The sequence below is a fragment of the Pristiophorus japonicus genome, unplaced genomic scaffold (genome assembly GCF_044704955.1).
Source record: "Pristiophorus japonicus isolate sPriJap1 unplaced genomic scaffold, sPriJap1.hap1 HAP1_SCAFFOLD_58, whole genome shotgun sequence".
NCBI classification, from domain to species: domain Eukaryota; kingdom Metazoa; phylum Chordata; class Chondrichthyes; family Pristiophoridae; genus Pristiophorus; species Pristiophorus japonicus.
Window position 1 is genome coordinate 3,772,077 of NW_027254488.1, and position 9,043 is coordinate 3,781,119.

The 9,043-nt window shown below is 44.8% G+C and overlaps 1 non-coding gene across 1 annotated transcript; it reads left to right on the forward strand.

Moving 5' to 3' along the window:
• Nucleotides 1–1,411: 1,411 nt before the first annotated feature.
• trnan-guu (transfer RNA asparagine (anticodon GUU)) lies at nucleotides 1,412–1,485 on the forward strand. The gene has a single exon. It is a non-coding gene; the product is annotated as a tRNA-Asn (tRNA).
• The last annotated feature ends 7,558 nt before the right edge of the window (nucleotides 1,486–9,043 follow it).

Here is a 9,043-nt window from a genome sequence, read left to right on the forward strand (position 1 = left end):
AACTCTGCAGTCTGAAGTTTGAATTAAAAAACAGGAAGATTGAAGTTTGGATCGAAAGAGACTGTTAGACAATGTGGTGCCTTCAGCCATTGAAATGAGTAACTGGTCATTGTCTGGATGTTAAATATTTGATTGTACCTTTGTTACTATTTAATGACATCTGTAGGTTAAACAAGCAATATTAAATCTGTGTCTTAAACAATTCACAAAGCCGTTAGCCGTGATTGTCTAAATGTAAAGAAATAAGAGTATAAAGATAAGACTCACACACGCAGACACCAGAGACACTGGACATTCGGAAGGTGTGTGTCAAGCTGCCACGGAAATCGAAGCAAGCTGCCTTTGTGAAGTGTTCTCAGTAACTTTTATACTTGGTTTGTTTGGTATGAATGTTTAAATAAAAGACCCGATCCTGCCGTTACTACAACTGAATGTGTGCGGGTAATTCGAGGTTAAAAGCAATGAAGCAAAAAGAGCAAGACAGCCGTTTACAACATTTTGTAACAGGTAACTGATGGTTGAGCACACGATTTGATAACGAGACTTGTAGATCAAGCATCAATGACAACGGCAACAAAACTGCCCACCAGCACCAGGTGTCTTTCACTTGTTTGTCCCAAATTTTCAGCAGCTGGGACAACAAGGAATCAGGTTCCACCGAGATTTGAACTCAGATCCCAGAGTGCTCACCATTACACTATGGAACCAACCATGGTAAAATATTTCAAACAATTCTCAAAAACAACAAAATCATCTCCAACAGTACACTTTGGCTCGGCCTTTTCTCATCCACACCATCAGTTTCCTCTCTTTATTCTCTTCTAATTATCGATGCAGATCAATTCACACAGATGCCATCGAGGCTATGGTTTTTCAAGTCGCTGTTTCTGTTTCACACTGTTCATCACAGCTTGGACTTCAGTCTTGCCAGGTAAAAAGTGCGTTGGCATTGCAATGTATTAATGTAAAATGCTTGGCATGGAAAGAAAATGCAAAGTTTTGTCGAGTTAGCGAGTAGGTGACGAGGTTTGGGGTTGATGTGCGTCGCTTTCAATCTTTGAAATTTCACCAAGCAAAGAAACGGTGAATTGAACTGTCCGCAGTCAGGAGCTGAAAAGGAATTAATACCTAATACCGACTTCGGGACAATCAGAATACTTTGTCACAGACAAGGCACTGGAATGCTGGAAGGTAGATCACACCGGTTGTGGGAGAGCTGGTTGGCGGTGACATGGAAGTGTCTGCAGTGTGCGGGACCAGACTGCTTCCACACATCCACAATGAATGTCCCACCCTTCACTTGGGAAAAGTACAACTGAGAGTGGACAAGTTCCATCCCGGTCAGAGCAATCTGAAGCTTTAACTGACTGACACCCTGGTGTGGGATGTCTTGCAGTGTGTAATTAAGTCAGTCTCTGTGGCGCAGTGAGTTAGCGCGTTCGGCTGTTAACCGAAAGGTTGGTGGTTCGAGCCCACCCACGGACGAAGCATTTAACTGTTTTTCCCCGTGGATTCGGTGCTGCACGATTCCAGGTTGTCATTTTGCGTTTTGGCTGCGCGAATATATTCCACAAACATTGCCAGCTGTGCTGTTATCCAGTGAGCTCCCACTCCAATACTTTTATGAGCATTCAGTTTGAGTGTATACAGAACTGAACAGAGATATCAGAAAATTTAACAAGGTTGTGGGACATTGTTTTTTGTTCATATTGAACCACTAATATGAATAAATCCATTTCTTCAAATATTTAATTGAACATGTTTTCAAAATGTTTCCGCGCAGTTTTGAACCAGGGACATTTCGCGTGTGAGGTGAATCTAATAACGACTACATTACGGAAACACTACAGCAATGTTCGGAACATAACCAGAGCTTTAACCTGCATAGCTGGCCTATACTTCAGGACCTGGTTTTATGAGAATAGAGTGATGGTGCTATATTTAGGAAGGCTGTGAGTGTGGCAGGAATTGATCTAGTGTTTCCCAGACTTTACACATAGGAACAGGAGGTGGCCATTTAGCAGCGAGTGGTTAGGATCTGGAATGCACGGCTTGAAAGGATGATGGAGGCAGACTCATTCTTATCTTTCAAATGGGAGCTGGATCAGTGTCTGAAGGAAAAACAATTGCAGGCCTCAGGGGAAAGGGCGGGGGAGTGGGACTCGCTGATAGTCGGCACTGGCTCGACGGGCCGAATGGCCTTCCGAGCTGTAACCATTCCATGATTCTATAAGTTAGTGGCACATTTCATAGTGTGGGTGGAAGCAGAACATTGCAAAGGGACATGGATTGAGTCGGCAAAACTAGAGGCATCTGATTCAGGAGATTCGGGGGGCGCGGAAATTCGGGAGTTTAATGACTTTGAAAGGAACATTTTTGTTTTGTGCAGTTACGGTCAGAGAAATGTTTGTGAAAGGAATTTTTTGAACAGAGGAATGCAGCATTTAATCTTCTGCCTTAACACTTCTTCCTGGGTGTCAGGGTCACATTTCTTTTCGAGGTTATTCTTCTCAATAAGGAGGTAGATATCGTCCTTCAGACTAGGGGGATCAAGGGCTATGGTGAGAAAGCAGGAATGGGATATTGAAGTTGCATGTTCAGACATGAACTCATTGAATGGCGGTGCAGGCTCAAAGGGCCGAATGGCCTACCTCTGCACCTATTTTCTATGTTTTCTATGTTTCTTGAATTTATATTTCCTTTGGTGTTTCACAATAACTAGACCTTTGCTCTAAAGTATTTCTCACTGTTTGCCCAGTCTCCTGTTGATGTACCAGCAATGAACATTTTGAACCAGACACCGAAAACACACTGTGCAAAATGGGACATGCTTTAACAGTTAACGTGGGGCTCGAACCCCCAAATTCGAGATTAAGATTCTCATGCTCGACCGATTGATCTCACGGGGCTTCTACCAAATAGACGTTTTTGTCGTTGATTGCAGCCAGGCGCCTGTTGGCTCCGCCCCAGATGTTTAAACTTGCTGTCAAGGAACTGCCAGGATCCTCTTGAATGGTGGACCAGGCTCGAGGGGCCGAATGGCCAACTCCGGCCCCTAATCCTTACATGTTTATGACCTTATGACCTTTCACAGGAGAACAAACTCGCCCCTGAGCATGCATGAGGAGAAAGCTCCAGAAAATATTCCCACCTGGTGAGCTTTCGCGTGTGAGGCGAACGTGTTAACCGCTACAATGCGGAAACATCTCCACTTTCAGCACCCAGTCAGACGGAAATGTTAAGCGAGCAGGTGAACTGCTGAATCCCACTTTGAAGGAGTTGATCGTGGTGTCAAACAAAAAGTTTCACTTAATGATTAAAAATAAGAAATGTCAGATTTAAACACAGACCTCGAGAGAAGACTGCAACCTGAACACAGCATCTGAGACCGCTCGGCCATCCTGACTATTTAATGCTGTATGTGGCCATCTGCAGGTTGATTTTAAACTTTTGTATCCTGTCACATGAAATAAATGAGGTCAGCAGGCGTATCTCGGTCTGACACCGGGGAAACAGTGAGACAAACCTTGGAGCAAGGGTCTGGTTATTGCCAAACAGCAAAGAATATATTAATTGTGGAAGAACATAATCTAAAAGTCAAGTAACCCTGATGTGATTTAAACACGCTACCTTCGGAACTGAAATCAGTCACGCTACCATTGCGCCACGAGGTCGACATCATAAGACTCAGATGTTCGTCGATATGAAGGTGTCACAATACAAGGAACTTTAAAACCACCGCCCATTCCCACCTGGTGTCAGAAGCAGCGCTCACCTCCCAGTCACTGTATGTTTTTTTCTTAAACTTTTGTGTTGCTTTCACGGGAAAGCATCATTAATTAACCCATCCCCTTCTTTTGCACAATGAAAGAAATGTTAACTGAGGGACAGTCGATACTTCAATCATTTGTCCTGTGCTTTGGGGAGCGGGCAGGGAAGTGGACCTGAGTCCATGATCACATCGACCATGATCGTATTAAATGTCGGAGCAGGCTCGAGGGGCGTATGGCCGACTCCTGCATCTATTTCTTATGTTCTTATGTTCTTCAGCATGTTAACCCATTTTACACACTGTATTCTAGGATCTGGTTCAAAATCTTCATTGCCGATGACATCAGGAATCTGGGGCAACTTTTGTCAAATTTAACAGTACCGGTTATTCCGACCATGCACAGAAAATAGAATCAGTCGTGAAGATAAAAGCCCATGGTGCTCTTTTTCAGATTCAATGCAGTAGGATTTCAAATAAATTTTAAGAATTTTACAGTGAAATGATTTGGAAGTGTTATTGCATTTGTGTCTGTAATTAAACTTTGTGGCGTCTGACTCCCGTTCATGCCTCTGCTGAATAAGAAAGGAGAGTTTGACGTTGACCAGACTGTACTGCCCCTGATATTTGTGAGCTCATCCTTTATATTCAGTGCTTTCTCGCCCTTTGATGGGCTGCAGTGTAGCGGATATCACGTTGGCGTCACAAGCGAAATGTACCCGGTGAATCCGTTTTCTCTCACTGAAAGTTATCTATTTATTGAAGTGAAAGAAAGAGCACTTCAGGAATAATGGATCACTTTTGCCAGGAGAATAAATAGCAAATAAAAACAGCAAATGCTAGAAATCTCAGCAGGTCAGGCAGCATTTGCCAGGAGACGAAACTCGCCTCTGATTGTTCCTCAAAAGCAAGTTTAAATATAATGCTCCTTCCCGGAATCGAAACTCATACCTTTCATGTGTAATGCAAACGTGATAAGCACACGTGATAACCACTGCACTACAGAAACCTCTGGCACAGCTGGCACAACAGAGGGGAGCTGACCAGTGAGCTCCCTCTGTGCTGATCAGGAATGTGTTGGCTCACCTGAAACAACTTCTGTCCCACACTGAAAGTTCTCAATCCTTCTCCTCCGCTGCCCTTTACAGAAATGTCACGGATCACCCAGCCACCGTGTTCACTTCCACATCCTCACAGTGGGGCCACAGAGGCTCCTACCGTCTCCCCGCGATCAGCGAACTCGCCCAGTTTACAAAATTAAACCCGGAACACGTGCCCGGGAAAGGGCAGGAGAAGCCAGATCGTCTGTAAGATCGATCTATCACAGAAAGTATTGGTATTCATGGTGATTATAGCAATTATTAATCGTCTCACTGCGATATATGTGTGCACTGGGTCCGTGCAGCAGAACTGGTCTCCAGTCGACCTGCTTCACCCTTGCCATTGGACCAAGACCAAGCTCTGTCAAGCCCGTTTGATGGCTGGAGTGCAACGGCCATCACAACTAAAAAAAAATCCACGCACAGATATCTTCCACCCTTCGGGATGTAGTTCGGGCCCTTCATTGAAACACCTGTGAACTCATCCTTTTTCGGCGTGGAAGCAAGTCATCCTCGTTTCGAGGGACCGCCTATGATGATGATGATGATGGATACATTAACGTCCCAACAGCTCATTGACTGCAGGAGTGGGACCGTGCGGCACTTCAGAAAACATGTCGAAAAGGCAAAGTCACTGATTCCGTCTCATGTGCTCCTCCGATCAAGAATAACAACTCACACTAAAAATGCTTCAATGCTGGTTACACTTTATCTCCGTGCAGCCTCTACAGTCTAAAGACACCACAACTGTAGTGCGAATACATTCTTCCCATCAAAGTTCTATTTGTGCTACTTTGTTGTGGCAACTCTTGATTGCAGTCACCAAGATATCCCTTGAGATATCGGGTAAAACTCATTCTTTTCCTTTGGCAATGCTTTTAAGAATCTGAGAAGATTTAACTGGAGGTTTATTAACAGATAGCACTTCGTAAGGCCTTTATCTCCATATTTGCAAAGCAGTTGGCTCGTTCGTCTGGTTGTATGATTCTCACTTTGGGGTTGTTACTTGAAATTTGCCAGAGATCCCGGGCGAGCCCTTTTTTTGCCGTGAATTTTGAATTTGCATCGAACTTTTGCAAAGAAGCACTTGCATTTCTGCAGCGTCTGTCAGGAACTCATAACGCCCCAAAGCGCTTTACAGCCGTTGAGTTACCTTTGAAATGTTGTCACTTGAGTAAAGATGTAGCCGAATCACCCCACACGCACCTCAACTCTTTGTGAAGGAGTTCATAGAATCATAGAAGTTTGCAGCACGGAAGGAGGCCAATTCGGCCCATCGTGTCCACGCCGGCCAACAAGAGGCTATCCAGCCTAATCCCACTTTCCAGCTCTAGGTCCAGAACCTGCAGGTTACGGCACTTCAGGTCACATCCAAGCACTTGTTAAACGTGGTGAGTGTTTCTGCGTCTACCACCCTTTCAGGCAGTGAGTTCCAGACCCCAACAACCCTTTGCGTGCAGAAATAAATAGGTGCAGGCAAAGGCCATTCGGCCCATCGAGCCGCAGCACCACGGAGAATGAAACAGTTAATTCAGAGACCATGGTCCAGAACTTAAAGAAGGGTAACTTTGAAGGTATGAGTCGTGAATTGGCTAGGATAGATTGGCGAATGATACTTAAGGGGTTGACAGTGGATGGGCAATGGCAGACATTTACAGACCGCATGGATGAACTGCAACAATTGTACATCCCTGTCTGGTGTCAAAATAAAAAAGGGAAGGTTGCTCAACCGTGGCTATCAACGGAAATCAGGGATCGTATTAAAGCCAAGGAAGTGGCATACAAATTGGCCAGAAATAGCAGCGAACCCGGGGACTGGGAGACATTTGGAACTTAGCAAAGGAGGACAAAGGGTTTGATGAGGGTAGGGAAAATAGAGTATGAGAGGAAGCTTGCAGGGAACATTAAAATGGACTGCAAAAGCTTCTATAGATATGTAAAGAAAAAAAAGTAAGTAAAGACAAACGTAGGTCCCCTGCAGTCAGAATCAGGGGAAGTCATAACTGGGAACAAAGAAATGGCAGACCAATTGAACAAGTACTTTTGTTCGGTATTCACTAAGGAAGACACAAACAATCTTCCGGATATAAAAGAGGTCAGAGGTTCTAGTAAGAAGGAGGAACTGAGGGAAATCCTTATTAGTCGGGAAATTGTGTTGGGGAAACTGATGGGATTGAAGGCCGATATATTCCCAGGACTGATGGTCTGCATCCCAGAGTACTTAAGGAGGTGGCCTTCGAAATAGCGGATGCATTGACAGTCATTTTCCAACACTCCATAGATTCTGGATCAGTTCCTATGGAGTGGAGGATAGCCAATGTAACCCCACTTTTTAAAAAAGGAGGGAGAGAGAAAGCAGGGAATTATAGACCGGTCAGCCTGACATCAGTCGTTGTGAAATTGATGGAATCAATTATTAAGGATGTCATAGCAGCGCATTTGGAAAGAGGTGACATGATAGGTCCAAGTCAGCATGGATTTGTGAAAGGGAAATCATGCTTGACAAATCTTCTGGAATTTGTTGAGGATGTTTCCTGTAGAGTGGACAAGGGAGAACCAGTTGATGTGGTGTATTTGGACTTTCAGAAGGCTTTCGACAAGGTCCCACACAAGAGATTAGTGTGCAAAGTTAATGCACATGGGATTGGGGGTAGTGTGCTGACGTGGATTGAAAATTAGTTGGCAGACAGGGAGCAAAGAGTAGGAGTAAATGGGTACTTTTCAGAATGGCAGGCAGTGACTAGTGGGGTACCACAAGGGCCCTAGCTGTTTACATTGTACATTAATGATTTAGACTAGGGGACTAAATGTAGTGTCTCCAAATTTGCAGATGACACTAAGTTAGGTGGCAGTGTGAGCTGCGAAGAGTATGTTATGAGGCTGCAGAGTGACTTGGATAGGTTAGGTGAGTGGGCAAATGCATGGCAGAGGAAGTATAATGTGGATAAAGGTGAGGTTATCCACTTCGGTTGAAAAACAGAGAGACAGACTATTATCTGAATGGTGACAGATTAGGAAAAGGGGAGGTGTAACGAGACCTGGGTGCCATGGTACATCAGTCATTGAAGGTTGGCATGCAGGTACAGCAGGCGGTTAAGAAAGCAAATGGCATGTTGGCCATCATAGCGAGGGGATTTGAGTGTAGGGGCAGGGAGGTGTTACTACAGTTGTACAGGGCCTTGGTGAGGCCACACCTGGAGTATTGTGTACAGTTTTGGTCTCCTAACTTGAGGAAGGACGTTCTTGCTATTGAGGGAGTGCAGCGAAGGTTCACCAGACTGATTCCCAGGATGGCGGGACTGACATGTCAAGAAAGACTGGATTCACTGGAGTTCAGACAAATGAGAGGGGATCTCATGGAAAGGTTTAAAATTCTGGCGGGTTTAGACAGGTTAGATGCAGGAAGAATGTTCCCAATGTTGGGGCAGTCCAGAACCAGGGCTCACAGTCTTAGGATAAGGGGTAAGCCATTTAGGACCGTGATGAGGAGAAACTTCTTCACCCAGAGAGTGGTGAACCTGTGGAATTCTTTACCGCAGGAAGTTGTTGAGGCCAATTCACTAAATATATTCAAAAAGGAGTTAGACGTAGCCCTTACTATTCGGGGGATCAAGGGGTATGGCGAGAAAGCAGGAATGTGGTACTGAAGTTGCATTTTCAACCATAAACTCATTGAATGGTGGTGCAGGCTCGAAGGGCCGAATGGCCTACTCCTGCACCTATTTACTATGTTTCTACATTCCAATAAGATCATGGCTGATCATTCACCTCAGTATCCCTTTCCTACTTTCTCTTGATACCCCTTGAGTCCTTTTGCCATAAAGGTCACAGCTAATTCCCTCTGGAATATATCAAATGAACTGGCATCAACAATTCTCTGCGGCAGAGAATTCCACAGGTTAACAACTCTCTGAGTGAAGAAGTTTCTCCTCATCTCGGTCCTAAATGGCTTACCCCTTATCCCTGAGACTCTGATCCCTGGTTCTGGACTTCCCCAACATCGGGCACATTCTTCCTGCCTCTAACCTGTCCAGTCCCGTCAGAATTTTATATGTTTCTTTGAGATCCCCTCTCATTCTTCTAAACTCCGGTGAATACAGGCCCAGTCAATCCAGTCTCTCCTCATATGTCAGTCCTGCCATCCAGGGAATCAGTCTGGCGAACCTTCGCTGCA